At 40.4% G+C, this 18,240-nt stretch overlaps 1 pseudogene; it reads right to left on the reverse strand.

The window, feature by feature from the left end:
* Positions 1-376: 376 nt before the first annotated feature.
* On the reverse strand, positions 377-12,440 carry LOC133752818 (mitochondrial fission factor-like; annotated as a pseudogene).
* Positions 12,441-18,240: the final 5,800 nt, after the last annotated feature.

Below are 18,240 nucleotides of genomic sequence, written 5' to 3' on the forward strand. Positions count from 1 at the left end.
AAAATATTGTTTTCCTTTTACAGATACTTCTCTAAATCCATTCTCTATGCACTCTCTCTCATTCACAGAATTAGCTATGCAAAGTGATGAAGCAAGAAATCAATTCCTTTTAACAAAATGAACTAGAACCTATTTACAAACCATGCAAAGGGAAAATTTTAAGCAACTATTACTGCAGACCTGATTAAGAGTGCATACAGCTGAATGACAGAATATATACCTTTACTTCTGCAAATACAGGTCCTTCCCTCCTACTTCCTGGAAGAAATGCAATATCAAGGCGTGAACATACAATATAAAGACAGAAGCAAAGAAGCTTGCAAGTTCTTTATGTTTCTAACTGTTGAGACATTATTTTTGAGAACTGAGGTTACCTCTAGCGCCGAAGCCAGTACCAGCTACTAAACAGCCAGAATGCTACAGTAATTGAATACAGGATCATTTCTCTTCTGGAACGTTCTTTGTTCTCTTCTTCTAAAAGGTGTAGACGCCTATTGAGTTTTATGATCTGACGTCTTAGCATAGCGGCCTCTACAGCGGTGATGTCTTCTGAAGTCCCTTCAATGCCTGTATCTATGCTTGAAACGGCTTGCCTGATGTTGTCATGATGAGCGTGAGAAGTGGAGGCAGCAGAGCCACCACCCGCCGTAGGCCTGTGATCTTCCTCCAGCATATCTAAGATCTGCTCATAAGCCCTGTGAGTGGACGACTGGATAAGTGACAAAATGCCACGGGCAGAGGAAACGTGAGCTCTACCTTCAGGTAACATCCTGGGAGGACAGACTGGAGCTGTGTTGGTGTCACAGTGGAATCATTTCCAACTGATTGTCCATTTGCTGAATGGCATTTCCAGTCACTGGGCGCTCTGTTTAGTTGGCCAGCTGTGTGGATTTCTTCATCACGTGGGGCTGAAGAAGGTCTTTCTAAACCCAGAAGATCTAGAGGTCTTTCACTTCAAGTAAAGGCACGAAGTGGTGATTTCAGTGCCAGAGGCTTAAAGGGAGCTGACTAAGGTCAAGGTGTGCTGGTGTTGGTAACGGAATGTCTTCATTGTTTCCTGTTAACAGCAGTCCACTCTGGAACCCGCATCACCACATTAGCATTTGGAACCCTTTGGAATTCTTGTTTGGGGTCAATAATTGATGGTGCTACCTTTAATTTTTCCAGAACTCTCATTCGCTAATACCTTTAATGGATTCTATTTCATGCTGGATGGGCTAATTTCTGCCATTTCAGCAGCAATGAGACAGAGAAATGCTGCCCCACTGACCAAATCTGCATTAACCTTTGTGTGCTATTTGGCACTATCTGTGCCTGGTGCTTCCTGTTAAATTCTTTAACTTGCTTCAATAGGCAGGTGCTGGATTTAGAGCCACTTTTGTTCCTCTGGCCCTGTAGAGGGTCCCTGGTGAGGACTACCAGGGCGAGTGCTCTCAGATGCTGTTGGCTGAATGCAGGGGTGCAAAGCAACTGCCAGATTGGCCCATAGCAGGCTCAGAAAGCCTTATTTGCTTACATCTGAAACTTTGCATTTCCATATAAAATTTAGAATCAGCTCTTCAATCCCACAAAACAAGGGCCATCCTCCCCCCCCACACCTTTTTTTTCACTATGACTACTTTCTTTATCTTGAAAATCTCTTTGTTTGCCCTGAAATAAACAATGTTCTTGTTTCACTTAGTGCTCTATGTACCTACAAATGCTTCACCCCCAGACTCTTCTCCATCCCTGCTCTCAGTAAGTCCAAATACAATAGGGAGTCTACCAATTTCATCTTTTTTTCTTTTCAGAGAAATTGCTAAGATTTCTGATCTGCTCATCTGGGCAAATTGTCCCCTACGCTTGAAAAACATTGTTATTCCAGAAACTTCCTTCACCACCATTCTAGGTATTTGGGGGCAGGGGGGATTCTTCTTCCTAACTATCAAGTCTCTTATTGCTTTATATTTTCCTCTGTCTTGGTTTAATATCTATTTAGCAAGCAAAACCACCAGTAGTTTTCCAAGAATATGGACACAGGAGAAAAGAACATTTAGACCATGTGTATGTTTATTTTATCCTCATACTTAATTCATGTTTTCAGTGAATGTAGATTTCTAGGTTGGAAATTATTTTTCCATCAGGTTTTGATGGGCTTATTCCATTGTTTTCTAGCTTAGAGCCTTGTTGTAGAAAAATAATATTCCACTGTGTTTTATGATCCTTTATTTGAAAGCTGGATTTTTTATTGTTATTGTTATTTTACTTTCTGGAAAGATATTTTGTTTGTCCCAAGTGATTTAAAACTCTTCCTTTGTGCTGAGCCCATTCAAACTGCACATCCCAGTTTTTCAATTTTGGGAAAGGTTTTGGAACTATTTTTTAATGATGTCTTCTCTTCTGTTTTCCTGTGTTGTGTGTGTGTGTTTAAAAATTTAGTTACTTATATAAAAGGCAGAGATACAGAGAGGGATACACCCCCCCCACACACACACACATGCAAACACATACAGCGAAAGAGAGAGAGAGAGAGAGAGAGAGAGCGCGCTTCTATCTGCTGATTTATTCCCCCCAATGGCTACCCAGTTAATGCTGGGCCATATCAAAGCCAGGAACCAAGTACTCCACTGAGATCTTTCACAGAGTTGTAGGATCCCAAGTATTGAGGCCATCATTCACTACCTTACCAGGCACATTAGCATGGAGCTGGATGGGAAGTGGAGCCGCTGGGCCTTGACTTGTGCTCCTACGGGATGTGGGCATCACAGACAGGTTAACCCGCTGAGCCTCATCAGTTCCCCTGTCTTGTGTTTGTGAAACACAGGAATGGGAAAGTGGGTGGCATTGTTCTTCTCCATAACTATTTTTTTAAAAGATTTATTTATTTTATTGAAAGAGTTACAGAGAGAAGGAGAGAAAGAGATAGATAGATAGATAGATAGATAGATCTTCCATCCATGGTTCACTCCCCAAATGGCCACAGCAGCAAGTGCTGGGCCAGGCAGAATCCAGGAACCAAGAGCTTCATCCCAGTCTCCCACACAGGTGCAGGGGTCGAAGGACTTGGGCCATCTTCCTGTGCTTTCCCAGGCTATTAGCAGTTAGCTGGATGCGAACTGGAGCAGCTGAGACTCGAACCGGCACCCATGTGGGTTGCTGGTGATGCAGGTAACAGCTTTACCTGCTACACTATGGTGCCATCCCTGCCATAATTCTTAAAGGTATGTTTGTTTCTTAAACTATCTACATTCCTCCACAATTTTAGGAACACTAAACTATAAGAAAAATAACGAACACTTTAAAAACAGGAATAATATGTAAAACTCAAGAACTCATAAGAATACCTCAGCATTTGACTTAAGGTACTTCCATTTCCTTCTACCAAATTAATTAATATAAATTATTCAGATTTGAATCTTCTGAATTAATCTTTTTTTCTCTTGTTTTAAGAGACAACATCTGTTCTATTTGCCCAAAGTTCTTGAATTTTTATTTTGTTTTGTGTCCAACAGTGCTTCAATTCTTTGTATATTCTGGATGGTCTTTTCTTATGCCATCATGTTCTTTTTTCATGATTAAATTTCTCTGAGGATATAAATAATCCTTTGTTTTAAGTTTTGTTCATTCTGTAAAGTCTGTTTCTGGTTTCTTTTTTTTCTGTTTGGTTGTTTTGTTCATGTTTGTTTCATCTTTCTCATACTGGATGACCCTTGACCATCAGAATACATTATACAGCTTTGTGCACATCAGTAGGGTTTTCAGCTGAGGGAAGCACTATAATGTGATCTACCTGATCTGTGTCATTAGCAAATCCCCAAAGCTAATATCTTTTTATTGCCCTTGATCTAGTCAGATTCCCAAGAGAATATCTTTACAATCTCTTGCAAACCTTTGGAAAGGTAACTGGGAAAAGGAAGCTGACGATGTCAACATTTAATTTGTAAAATTCCCCTTTATCTCCTTGTGTTTGTTATGTAGCTCCACTGTCGTCCGCACTTGGTATCTCCAAGCCTAGAAACTTACTGGCTTTCTCAATCATTCCCATAAATAAAACGTCAATCTTCTGCTAAGATGAGGTAGAACCAGTCACTTGACTGGACTGGAGGAAGCGCTTTGGGGCTTGACTTCTTAAACAGATTTCTAGGGAAGCCTCCTGGTTTTGGCCTTACATTAACTACTATTTCTGAGATCAGACGAGATCGGGCATGTTCAAGGTGGTATGGCCATGGAGAACATTAACTAGCATTTCTACAGCAGCTACCAACTCCTAATCCCTAAGTAAGTTCTGAAGTGTAAACTGAGTTGCTTCTTTGCTTTCCCGCTCTGGATTCGAATTCAACTGAGTTGAGCCTCTTAAGTCAGTTGTCATCTATCCATCAGTTTCCAAGCTTCCACCATTTTATTACTGCTATCTTCTCTCTCCTCTTTGTTCTTGTGGCTCTTTGGCAGATGTAAATGTGTATGTTCAGTTGGTCATCATTATTCAGAGCTGTGTCCTCTTTATAACTTAAATATATTATAATATTCATGTGTTTTCTAATATATTTATTTCCTCCCATTGCTCCTGCTGTCCCACTCTGCCCTCAAGCTCGCCATCTGTGCAAATGTTAAACTTCATTTATGATACCCACATAATGTTCTGAATGACCATTGCAGATTCCAGCGCAACTCTAGAAGAAACCATATGTGTGTGAGTGTATTCCTCACATATGATGATTAGATGAAAATTCTGGCTTATTTAGGCAAGAACATAGATTCTTAGAAACCAAGTAACTACTTTTCCACCTTCTGCCCCAGAATTTCTTAGAAGCTGCTGGTGATGTTGAATGTGCCAAGCTGAGTTTTGTTTTCAATTTTTTGTGTTTCAGAAATTCACTTTATTTATTTATTATTTATTTTAAAAATTTTATTTATGGTATGCAAATTTCGTGTATACAGATTCAGTAACATAGTGATACTTTCTACCCTGCCCTCCCTCCCACCCATGCTCCCGCCCTTCTTCTTCTTCCCTTTCCTATTCCCACTCTTAATTTTCACAAAGATCTATTTTCAGTTTACTTTATAAGATTAACAATACAGGGGCTGGCACTGCGGCTCACTTGGTTAATCATCCGCCTGCAGCACTGGCATCCCATATGCGTGCCAGGTTCTGGTCCCAGTTGCTCCTCTTCCAGTCCAGCTCTCTGCTGTGGCCCGGGAAGGCAGTGGAGGATGGTCCAAGTCCTTGGGCACCTGCACTCACATCGTAGACCAGGAGGAAACACCTGGCTCCTGGCTTTGGATTGGTGTAGCTCCTGCCATTGTGGCCAATTTGGGGGTGAACCAACGGAAGGAAGACCTTTCTCTCTGTCTCTTTCTCTCACTGTCTAACTCTATCTGTCAAATAAATTTTTTAAAAAAAGAAAAAATTAACAATACACTAAGAGTTCAACAAATAGTATGGAGAGAAAAAAAAAAACACCGTTCCTCAACAATTGGGACAAAGGCTGTAAGCAATCATCGAATTTCAAAATGTCAATTTTACTCCTACATATTACCTTTTAGGTACTGTATTAACACAGATCAGGGAAAACATACACTATTTGTCTTTTGGAGACCATCTTATTTCACTACGTATAATGGTTTCAAGTTCCATTTATTTTGTTGTGAAAGACGGGATTTTATTTTTTTTAACAACTAAGTAGTATTCCGTGATGTATATATTACAGAATTTCTTTATCCAGTCAACATTTGATGGACATCTGGATTGATTCCATATTTTAGCTAATGTGAATTGAGCTGCAATAAACATGGAAATATAGATAATGCTTTCATATGCTGATTTCATTTCATTTGGGTAAATTCCCAGGAATGAGATGGCTGGGTCATATGGTATGTCTATATTCAGATTTCTGCAATATCTCCATACTGTCTTTCACAATGGCCGCACCAGTTTGCATTCCCACCAACAGTGGATTAGGATACCTTTTCCCTCACATCCTCACCAGCATTGTTGTTTGTTGATTTCTGTATGAGAGCTATTCTAACTTCGGTGAGGTGAAACCTCATTTTGGTTTTGATTTGCATTTCCTTGATGGCTAGTGTTCCTGAGTATTTTTCCATGTGTTTATTGGCCATTTGAATTTCCTCTTTTGAGAAATGCCTGTTCAAGTCCTTTGCCCATTTCTTAACTGGATTTTTGTTTTGTTGTTGACTTTCATGAGCTCTTTATAGATTCTGGATATTAACCCTTTACCAGTTTCCTAGTTTGCACATATTTTCTCCCATTCTGTTGGCTGGGAAATTCATTTTCTAACTATGTCACAGTGCTGTTGAGGGAGAATTTACACAAATAATGTATGTCCTTAGAAGGAAATATTTAGAGATATCCTGGAACGTTAGAGGCCATCTGGGAGGTAGATGGGCACATAATATTTTAACTAAACTCAGTGTCAGCAAGATCTCTTGCTCATTTAAAGGATAAAAGGGAGTGCCCACATGTCCCTAGATGTTCTCTGTGTCCATCTTTCCACTGTCCTGGGAAGCCTGTCTTCTTGTTAGTTGAACTACAGTTTTAATAGAATAATCCTTTTTCTAGAGTGGCTCTAATCCTATGTTTGGTCAAAGGATCATCTGGCATTAAATTTTTAAACAATTTCCCAAATGTGTGACTTTAGCATTGATGAAATATGACAATGTTGATGTCAAATAGTCTTGTTATAGAAGCCATTTATTGTTCTTGAAACCATTAATATTTATGATATCATAGGTTTTTTTTTTTTTAGTCCTAAGCAATTATTTACCCAGAAACTTGCAATTCCAGAGTTTGCCTTCTCACTTCACATATTGCCAAGCAATCTTTTCCACAGGAATATATTTTGGTTGTATGGAATGGAGCACAGTAAGACTTTGTTCAATAGTTCTCAAGACCTTCATGTGATCTTTTGGAGGCTGCTCATGGACCATAGTGATTGGTGCAAGTCTCTTTGCAGAGGACACTGTTTTAGCATCTAAATGGCAAACATAAGTGAGTTCAAAAGGATCCATAATAATTAGAAACAAACGGAGAGTGTTATTAAGGTATAAATAGCTAAATTTGTATTTATTCATAGATTAAAAGGAATATGATTGTTACTGCTATGATTTGGACATGATTTGAGTGTAACTATGCCTTTCAAATAAATAAATAAATAAATCTTTTAAAATATTTATTCCATTTTTCTTTGAAAGTCAGAGAGATAGAGGCAGAGAGAGATACAGACAGAGAGATACCTTCCATCTGCTGGTTTACTCTCCAAATACCTGCAACAGCCAAAGTCTGGAAGCCTGGAACTCAATCTGGTCTCCTACATGGGTGGGAAGGACCCAAGGACTTGAGCCATCATCTGGTACCTCCCAAGGTACACATTAACAAGAAGAACTGGAATCAGGAGTGGATCCAAGCCTGGAACCCAGGTACTCTGACAATGGGATGCATTCGTTCCAAGCTACATCTCAACTATTATGTCACATCCCCACCCCAATGTGATGGAATTAGAGGTAAGTTCTAGTGGGAAGTCATTGAAAGTGTTTCCCTTGGAAGGATTCAATGGGACCCCAGTTCTCAAGAGATCAAGTTGTTGTAAAGCAAGGCCACCTCACACATTTGGCTCATTTTGCACACAGCTGTTACCCTTTCCATTCCTCTGCCATGTTGTGACACAGCCAAGAGGATCTTCATTAGAAGTTGAACTGATGGGACCACCTTGTATGAGACTTTCAGCCACTAAAACTATGAGCTAAATAATACTATTTGCTTCATAAGGTGCCCAGCCTCAATAATTTTGTTTTAACAATAGAAAACAGATGAATTCAGTGACCAAAAGAATAATAGTATTCATTTTTTAAAAATTTACTACTTCAAATTACTGCTTAAACAAAGTCTTTCTTGTTTCTCCTTTTCATGCGGAGATGATAAACCCAGAAAAATTTTCCCTGGCAAAACTTGGTAAAGTTGTAGCCATTAAGAAAGAAGCCACCAAAGGTTTTTCTCATGAGCCAGGGGAAGCTGAGCACAGATGCCCAGAATTTTATTCTTTGCCCTGAAATTCCCTTTTGCAAGTTTACATGTCCTGCATGTTTGGCAGTTGAGTCAAAGTTAAATAATCAGAGTATCATGAGTTCTTGAGGTATTTAGTCGTTTTGGCAGATTGGATTTTTCTCATTTGAACTCTCAGCTCAAATGTGAGAGGTTTGGTCTAATTCTGTGTTCTCATTTTAAGGAGTAAGCCAACTTCATTCCCATGTTGTTTTGACCTACAGGATGGCTGTTCCTAAATGAATATAATTTTTCTCTAATCATTAATATTAAGTGTTTTAGGAGTGTGGCTCAAAAATGTAAGAGAATATTATGAAGTCTGTATTTTTCACTTTTCTAAGAGAATGAATCTATACTCAAATTCCAAGGTGACATTTCTGAACAAACTGTACCAGCTACATTTGCTGCTGCATTTGTAAGAGAATTTCTTATAACTTCCTATGTCTGTTCTGGGGCTTACATGGCCTCCAGTAAAATGGACCATTTGAGCTCATGCTGGATCTCTTGTAGAAATAAATGCTCTCCCTTCCTTTGCAATGATTAAATCTCCACGCAGTTTATGACTGACCAGTGTTCCCATTTTAACCAACTCCGAGACTAAACATAGAATTAAAGAAAGATTTTAACCTGTAGCATACATATCTCAATTGAAAGTGTGTGTTACCAAAGTTACATATTACATTAAGAAAAAGACTTAGGGGCTGGGGTTTTGGCAACACAGGTTAAACCAACACCTGCAGTGCTGGCATTCCTTATGAGTCCCCGTTCAAGTCCTGGCTGCCCCACTTTCTGATCCAGCTCTCTGCTAATGCCCTGGTAAAGCAGCAGAAGATATCACAAGTGCTTGAGCCACTGCACCCACATGGGAGACCTGGATGCAGTTATAGGCTCCTGGCTTCATCCTGACCCATCCTTGACCATTGGGGGCATTTGGGGGTTGAACCAGTGGATAGAAGATATCTTTCTCTGTGTGTGTGTCTTTCTGTCTCTGTCTCTCCCCCTCTCTATCTATCCTCTCTGTAAATCTGTCTTTCAAATAAATAAATAAATAATAAATCTTCCTTAAAAAGAAACTTAAATAAAAGGATAAATATGGCATATTTTTAAAAATCCCAATCCTGAATCCATTTACTAGAGGATTTATGGCTACAAAAAATGCCTTTACAGGAATTTGACAATCAACTTGTCCTCTGTCCTGCATTGTGCATGCTTAAGAAATGTTTAGTCTTTGGACTCCTTTCCAATATTGCAAGGACCCAGTTTTGTTGGTTTCTCTGTTTAAGGCCTCATTTTCATATTTTTTTAAAACTTTTATTTAATGACTATAAATTTCCAATGTACAGCTTATGGATTACAATGGTCCCCCCCCCCCGTAAATTCCCTCCCACCCGCAACCCTCCCCTTTCCCGCTCCCTCTCCCCTTCCATTCACATCAAGATTCATTTTCAATTCTCTTTATATACAGAAGATCAGTTTAGTATATATTAAGTAAAGATTTCAACAGTTTGCCCCCACATAGCAACACAAAGTGAAAAAATACTGTTGGAGTACTAGTTATAGTATTAAATCACAATGTACAGCACATTAAAGACAGAGATCCCACATGATATTTTTTAAAAATTGATTGCTTTTGTATGCAATTTCCAATTTAACACCAAGTTTTTTTTTTCATTTTCAATTATCTTTATATACAGAAAATTGATTCAGTATATGCTAAGTAAAGATTTCATCAGTTTGCACCCACACAGAAACACAAAGTGTAAAAATACTGTTTTAGTACTAGTTATAGCATTACTTCACATTGAACAACACATTAAGGACAGATCCCACATGAGACATAAGTACACAGTGACTCCTGTTGTTGATTTAACAATTTGACACTCTTGTTTATGGCATCAGTAATCTCCCTAGGCTCTAGTCATGAGTTGCCAAGGCTATGGAAGCCTTTAGGGTTTGCCGACTTTGATCTTATTCCAATAGGGTCATAGTCAAAGTGGAAGTTCTCTCCTCCCTTCAGAGAAAAGTACCTCCTTCTTTGATGGCCCCGTTCTTTCCACTGGGATCTCACACGCAGAGATCTTTCATTTAGGTCTTCTTTTTTTTTTTCAGGGTGTCTTGGCTTTCCATGCCTACAATACTCTCATTTTCATACTTTAAAAATATTTATTTATTTGAAAGACAGAGTTGGAGAGCGAGAGAGAAAGATCTTCCATCCATTGGCTCACTCCCCAAATGGCTCTAACAGCAGGCCTGGGCCAGGATGAAGTCAGGAGCCAAGAACTCCATCCAGGTCTCCCATGTGGATGCAGGGGCCCAAGCAGTTGTGCCATCCTCTGCTGCTTTCCCAGGTACATTAGCGGGGAGCTGGATCAGAAAGTAGAGCAACCAGGACTTGAACCAGGATTCATAAAGGATGCCAGCATCACAGGTGGAAACTTAAGCCTCTGCACACAACACTGCCTCTTAAAGTCTCATTTTCAAAACAACCTCATGGCTGGGAAAAAACTAAAGGGTTAAAAATTCAAATTTAGAGCATATGACATACATTTCTTTTTAAAATACTATATTCTGAAACAGTTCTAGATCCAGGGGTGCTGTCAATTCAGAGATATGGATCCTCACTCTTATTTTATAGATGGGGACACTGTGTCTCAGCTGGTAAGGCAAGATATGTGTGTGTTTTTGGCAGAGCAACTTCAAAGGATATAAACCATAGCATGAATGCATCAAACTCGTATGGCTGCAAATCTCATTTTGAATAGCTGTTAGCAGCAATAAATGTGAAGAAAAGAAAAAATTCAGTATATCAATATCTATAGAGTCAGTCTTCCATTTCTATGGATCCTGCATGTATGGATTCAACCAACTTCACACTGAAAATATTTAAAAATAATTGTGTCTGTGGTGTACATATACAGACTTTCTTTTGGTCCTTATTATGTAAATGATAAAGGATGACAGTTGTTTACATTGTATTATGTGTTATAAAGATGATTTACAGTATAAAGGAGAAGGTGCATAGGGTGTATGCACATACTATGCCATTTTATATAAGGAGCTTGAGCACAGGGAAGGTCCACTACCTTCTTTTTAAATTAAAAAAAATGTTTTTATTAATGTAAAGAGAACAGATTTCATGTATTTCGTAGGTACAATTCTAAGAAGAAAACCATATTTCCCTCCCTCCCCCAGTCCTTCCCTTTCCCTCCCTTCTTTTCATTAATTTTTGCAAAGACATAATTTTAATCCAGTCTATAATCACAAGCTTAATTCACCACTAACCATAATATTCAACAATTAAAAAGTAGGAAGACCACAGCTCCACCGGAGTCTAAATAACTGTGTCAACCACAAAGTGACATATCCCTTATGCACACTTCCAGTAATGAGAACAGATAACACGGCCTTATCTAGATGCAAGAAAGACAGCAAATGTTTGACAGTGAGTGGTAGCAGTGGAAGAACATCTTAGGCCGGCGCCGCGGCTCACTAGGCTAATCCTCCGCCTTGCGGCGCCGGCACACCGGGTTCTAGTCCCGGTCGGGGCACCGATCCTGTCCCGGTTGCCCCTCTTCCAGGCCAGCTCTCTGCGTGGCCAGGGAGTGCAGTGGAGGATGGTCCAAGTGCTTGGGCCCTGCACCCCATGGGAGACCAGGATAAGCACCTGGCTCCTGCCATCGGATCAGCGCGATGCGCAGGTCGCAGCGCGCCTACCGCGGCGGCCATTGGAGGGTGAACCAACGGCAAAAAGGAAGACCTTTCTCTCTGTCTCTCTCTCTCACTATCCACTCTGCCTGTCAAAAAAAAAAAAAAAAAAAAAAAAAAAAAAGAACATCTTAAAGGGATTGAAAGGCTAAGCAAATGTTTTTCTGGATTCTGGAAGGCCTGGATCCAGGAAGTGCTCATTGTGTTGAACAAACCCCACTCATAGGATGAAAATTTAATCATTCCATTGATCAAAGACAGGTCACAAGATAACCTCCTATTCAAGAAGATGGAGGGAAGTGTCACCTCTTGATGGGAGAAGCAGCAAAGTCACATTGCAAATGGGCGTGGACATGGGAAGGCACGATTCATGGAAGGGCATTTTTAATATTCTATCACAACCTGCAGCCAGGAGGATCCCAGCAATTCAGTCTGACCTCTACTCTTCCACTCACTTCCCTTGAAGTCATTTTGTAACCCTAGAGTTCACTATCAGGTCATTTGCCCATGGCCTGCAAGAGTAGAGAACACAAAATTCTTGCCCAGCTTGAATCTACTAACCCAATCCAGATCTCTACTTTTACTCAAGGTACTGACTTTTTGAAAGCAAATCCTGAACCTTACCTGCCATATCTCCAACAGTGCCAAGCAAGATTTTGTACATACTGGGCTTCAACAAATGTTGATGAAAATTGACCATCCCTAATTTTGACCAGCCTTTTCTGTATGATCTGCCTCACAGGGAATTATTTCTGATAATCATTCTATTATTATTCAAGAAAAGAAAGCAAAGGAAACAATGCTGAAATCTCCTAGAAAATTCCTAAACACTTTTTTTTTGTTTGTTTCTAGCCACACTGGTTCACACAGGCAAATACCATCCTTCATCTGGTATCTATGCCTGTGGTTGGGCTTCTACGAGCAGCCCAAGAAAGGCCAAATACTTAGTGGGTACTGGATAAAGGATCAGGAAGATTCAGAATCAAAACTTTCCACAACTGCTTTTTCAAAAAACACAAAGGAATGGAGCCTCAACCTTGTGAAGAACCATGAGCCCAGTGTGGGAAAACTGCATACCAAAACAGTGAAAGACAGGATAGCTTGAGTAGCATTGCCTAACCACACACACACACACCCCCACACCCCGCAACTTGAAGTAACTGTAGAATATGTTGATGTTATTTGGAAAACTGTAGTGACTCCAGTATTGTTCTGCTGGATTCCAGTGCAGGCTGGTTGTGAGCCCCTCAGCCAAATAGCATGTGTCCACATGTGGCTGATGCAGTGTTTGCCCTTCTCATGTGTTCAGTCAACCACCTTCACTCTGGTGAACAAGGCAAAGAATTTTCAGAGAAGGTCAAGTACTGTGCCCACCCAGTTGAATTGGATCTTCATGCAGTTTTTATTTCCTCATTTTCCAACCCTACCTGTGATCTCAGGAATCAGCCAAGCTTCTCAACCTGTTTGTCTATAAAATTGGGCTATCTGTTCACATAGAAGACAAAAATCTGTAAAAAAACAAAACAAAACAAAACAAAACAAACCACTGAGATTTTCTTTTCAGAGATGGCCCAGTTTCAGTCAGATTTTTAGTCCTTATCCATTCCCACAGGCTAGGAGGATTTTGTGGAGGGGTGTTTTTCTCCACTCCAAGGTTCTCTCTGGGACAGAAACAATTCCCCTTCCATCTTCCTTCCAGATCACTCTTATCTCACTTCCAGAAATGAACTGAAGGTTTATGTCCTACAAAATTTGTACATTGAAATCCAGCTCCCAAGGAAATGGTATTAGTAGATGAGGTCTTTGAGATGTGACTAGGTCATGATTGATAATATGTTCCTATACAAGAGACTCCAGAGAGCTAGCTAGCACCTTCTATCACGTATAGATACGGAGAAAGCACCATTTGTGAGGAAAGAGGCCCTCATGAGACACTCAGTCTGCCAGTGCCTTGATCATTGACTGTCGAGCCTCCAAACTGTGAGAAATAAATTTCTGTTTTTATAAGCTGCCCAGTTTGTGATGTTTTGTTATAATGGCTTAAATGAACTAAGACGTTGCCCATGTTTTATTTTATTATGTAATTTTTCTTTTTATGTTTTGTTAGCTGTTTGATGTTTTTTGAATTGTCATTTGCATTTTAATTGAACACCTTTAAAATCAATGAATAGGTCCCCTCCCTCCCCGACCCCACTGCAGCCCCCCCCCCCATTATGTTGTAATGGGTAAGCTTCTGCCCATGATGCTGGCATCCCATATATAGGTGCAGGTTTGAAGTGGCTGCTCCGCTTCCCATCCAGCTCCCTGCTAGTGCACCTGGGAAAGCAGCAGAGGATGGCCCAAGTGCTTGGAGCCCTGCACCCATTTGGGAGAACAGGATGAAGCTCCTGGCTCCTGGCTTCGCCCTGGCCTACATCCGGCCATTACAGCCATTTGGGGACTCAACCAGTGGATGGAATATCTCTCTCTATCTCTTCCTCTCTCTCTCTCTCTTTGGCTCTACCTTTCAAACAAATAAAATAAATATTTTTAAAAAATCAATGAATGCGTGTCCATGTATATGAACTATTCATCATAAACCATTGATTGAAAGCAATGCAAAAAAAATCTATAGACAGTCTAAAGTAGTACCACATAAGCACTATTTTAAAGTTTTATTGAGGTATAATTGCATAAAATGTGCTGCACATATTTGGAATGTACAATTTGATAAGTTTTTGTGTATGTGTACAGCTATGAAAACATTACAATCAAGATAATGAGTAGATCCACTGCCTCGAAAAATTTCTTCCTGCCCTTTTCTTAATCCCTCCTCGCTCTGCCTTCTCCTCTCCCCAGCCATCCCCAGGCTGATAGAAACAGGCACTAGTTACTATTTCCTGGTTCTATGTGAGCTCAGGACATTGGGCCTTCTAAACCTTTCCAGTGGTTCTTTCTGAGCCTTGCATAATGGCCTCCCGTGCATGTGTTGAACAGCACTCTCCTGAGTACTCAAAGGGAGCCCTCTGCAGGCACCCTGATTTTTTTGTCTTTTATCAACACCATCAACTCTATCTACCTTGGTCTCCCCAGATTCTCAGCTCCATTTCTTCAACTCAAAGAGTCTTCTAGGCCCCCAAAAGATCCCTCTCCTAACACTGAGGCCTGGACACTCCAGATAGTGAGCTGGGGCAATTGTACAGCTCACCTCCTTTGTTTCCTGTCTTGCAGGGGTCACTATGTTTATATGCCTGATGTCCAGTGTCTTGAAAATTGCTGTGTCATATATTTTGTCTATTTTTTTAGTTGTTTAAGATGGGAGGGTAAATCTCCCTGTCACTCCATCTTGGCTAGAAGAGGAAGTTGCTCACAGTAATTTTGCTTGCTACAAACTTTTTAATAGGCAAGAAAATTTCCATTAATAAACTGCAGGAAAATGTGTTTTGTAAGTTCACTCAGGATATTTGGGAGGTAAATTTAATTGCTCAACTTAACAGGGACAGGGGAATATTAAGGAGGTCAATATACATTATAACTCTGTCTGAAGGAAAGTAAATGAATTGAGGAAAAGATTAAGAGTAAATGAATGAGCTCCCCATGCAGGACTTGTGTCCTTAATGAGTTGTATTATGAGAGTGAACTGTCACATTTGTTCTCAATTTTTTGTGTGTGTGTATGTGTGTGCACAAATTGTTGAAATCTTTACTTAGTATAGACTTGGTCTTCTGTGTACAAAGTTAATTAAAGCTGTACGTAAGAAATTTGTATTCCTTAAAAAATTAATTAATTAATTAAAAAAAAGAAAAAGAAGAGTAAATGAATGAAGACAGATAATTTTCCAATGTCTTTTCCTGTCTTCCATTTTCTTACTGAAATGTCCAATGTCTACCCACGACTCTAAATTTTAAATTTACTGCTCCATTCTTCCATCCATTTATCAAGTGTTACTGAGTGTCTAGGAAGAAATGAATTAAAGTATAGGGAACCTCTTACAGAGTACTCACACAAGGTGAGTAGGAGTTCTGTTAGTGGAGAGGCCTGAATAAAAGTCTGGGGTACTGCGGAGGGCAGACTCATTAACTTGGGGCAGGGCTGGAGAACATCAAGGAGGATTTCTCCAAGAAGGATGCATTTGAAATGAGTCCTGAAGAACAAGCAGCATTGGGAAGGAGCTAGGCCAGGGCGAGGTTGGGTGAAAAGGCCAGTTCTATTTCCAGAGTGGTGCAAAGCAGAGCGTGGCTGGAGTCTAGGGCTTCCAGGGTGCTGTAGTAGGAAATTAAGCTGCAGAGGTGCCTGAGACCAGGCTGAAAACTTGAAGTGCCAGGCCAGGGGTTCTGGGTTATTGTTGTCCAACAGCCTGAGGCTTTCAAGTCTGGAAATGACATGATCAGATGGGGACCCGGGGCCTTGCTAGGAAAGGGATGTGGTGAGAGCTCTGCAGGGTGCTACTGAAGTCATTCATGAAAAAATGGAAATTCCTCAATTTAGACAGGGAGGAAGGGGACTAATCCAAGAGACATTTTGGCAACACAATTAATAATGTCCAGGGATCAGTTACATGCTGGGAATGAATGAGAGGAAGACTTGAAGAGAAATACCTCTAGATGTTCCAATTTGAGAAATTGGCATATATCATATCATTAACTGAGATGAAGATAGAAGGTAGAGTAGATATGATTCACTTTTAGTTCAGTATTTTTTATGGACTACTCAGATGGAGAGGTATGGTAGGCAATTGGACCTCAAGAGAGAAGTTTAAGAATGAAAAGCATGGTGTTGTAGTTAGGATGATCACAATTAGTTTGCTCATAGTACATAAAATAACAAAAAAATTATTATAACATTATATAACATGTTTGTTCTCTGGAAAACTTTGATAAAGAATTTTGTGCTTCAAATATTTATCAAATATTCACACAGGCCAGTTTCTCAGTATCCCAGAGCAGAAGATAAAATTTTGTCTAACATTCTCGCAATGAGCAAAGGTATTCTCATCAGGCCTCATGAATTCTATATAGAATTTTACCCAGTGTAGTCATGTTCTTCAGTGAACATGAAAAAAACAAAAAAACCACCCAAGCCAGACATGAGTGTATATTGTCACATGTTTTCTAAGCAGTGACCACTGGAATAGAAAAGTAAAAAGGGTGGCTGAAAGAAGAGTCTCAGAAGTGAGCGCAGAGCCCTTTTAAAAAGAGTTGCTATTTTAAGCTCAGCTCCGATTTAAATATTACTGCTATGGAATAAGCAGGGGAACTTGGGAAAGCCTGAGTCATACTCACACCCTCGACTGGCTTCACACACCAAGACTCATTCTAACTTGGCCATTTTATGAGTCCATGAAAGTGAGATCTATTTGAAGATGAAGTGCTTTGCTTTGACCTTCAAGCTGTGGAAAAGAAAACACTTGCCACTTCCGGAGAACTTCCTCAGAGGAAGCTCTGCCTCACACAGGAGAACCCTACTGGCATTTCCCGGACTCCTGAAATGTCAGAAATATTGGCTGCAACCTTCGCATTCGCGAAGCCCACGTGTTTTAGGTTTGAGTATTACTGGTGTGCAACTTCATTTCTGCTAGGCAAATGAAAGCTCTTACTAAGTTCTTTCTCCCTTCACTCGGGTGGCCCAAAGTGAGCAGACAGTGTCATATATTGTGAGGAGGCTCCTGGAGGCTCCTTTCCCCCAGGGTACAAGATGTGGGCAGAGAAAATGAAGAATTCAGTATTCCTGAATCCTACTCCAGACCCCTAAACATGGCATGGTCCTGTTCCTCTGTTTCAGAGTCAGGTGGCCCGTGGTTTGGTCACTTAGTTTTCAGACTGAGACAAGACTTGGTGTTTGTTTTTGTCTTCTAGGGAAGTAGAAAACATGAAGAGACTTCTTGCTCTAGAGCTTCTTGGGAGGAATGATTCTTAAATCCATGACAGATTACACAATCTAGGATTTGCCTCAACACCCTTTAGAAGTTTTCCTCTTTGTATTACTGGAAGTTGTCAGTGTAAATAAAATATGCAATAGTAACTCTCTTCAGGAACTTCTAGACTCACAAATACAGCCCTGAGAAAAGAAAATGTTGTCAACCATTCCGGAACATTTGGAAGACGCTTGATAAAGTAGAAGCTGTTTTTCAAAGAGTTTAGTAATTCCTGGCGAGTAGACCCTATTGTGCAAACCAGGGCTTTCTGGCTTTTGGGAAAAGAGTGCTTGAAGATAACAGTGGCTGGACAGCTATAGGCCACTTCCACAGATGTCCAGTGAACTCTTCAATTGAAATGCACAGAATGCTCAATGGAACAAAAGCCTAGAGTCTTTCATATTCAAAATTAACTCTGGGGCCAGGGCTCACTAGGTTAATCCTCCGCCTGAGGCGCTGGCACCCAGGGTTCTAGTCCCAGTCGGGGCACCGGATTCTGTTCCGATTACTCCTCTTCCAGTCCAGCTCTCTGCTGTGGCCCGGGAAGGCAGTGGAGGATGGCCCAGGTTCTTGGGCCCTGCACCCTCATGGGAGACCAGGAGAAGCA

The sequence above is a fragment of the Lepus europaeus genome, chromosome X, assembly GCF_033115175.1.
Source record: "Lepus europaeus isolate LE1 chromosome X, mLepTim1.pri, whole genome shotgun sequence".
Lineage (NCBI taxonomy): Eukaryota > Metazoa > Chordata > Mammalia > Lagomorpha > Leporidae > Lepus > Lepus europaeus.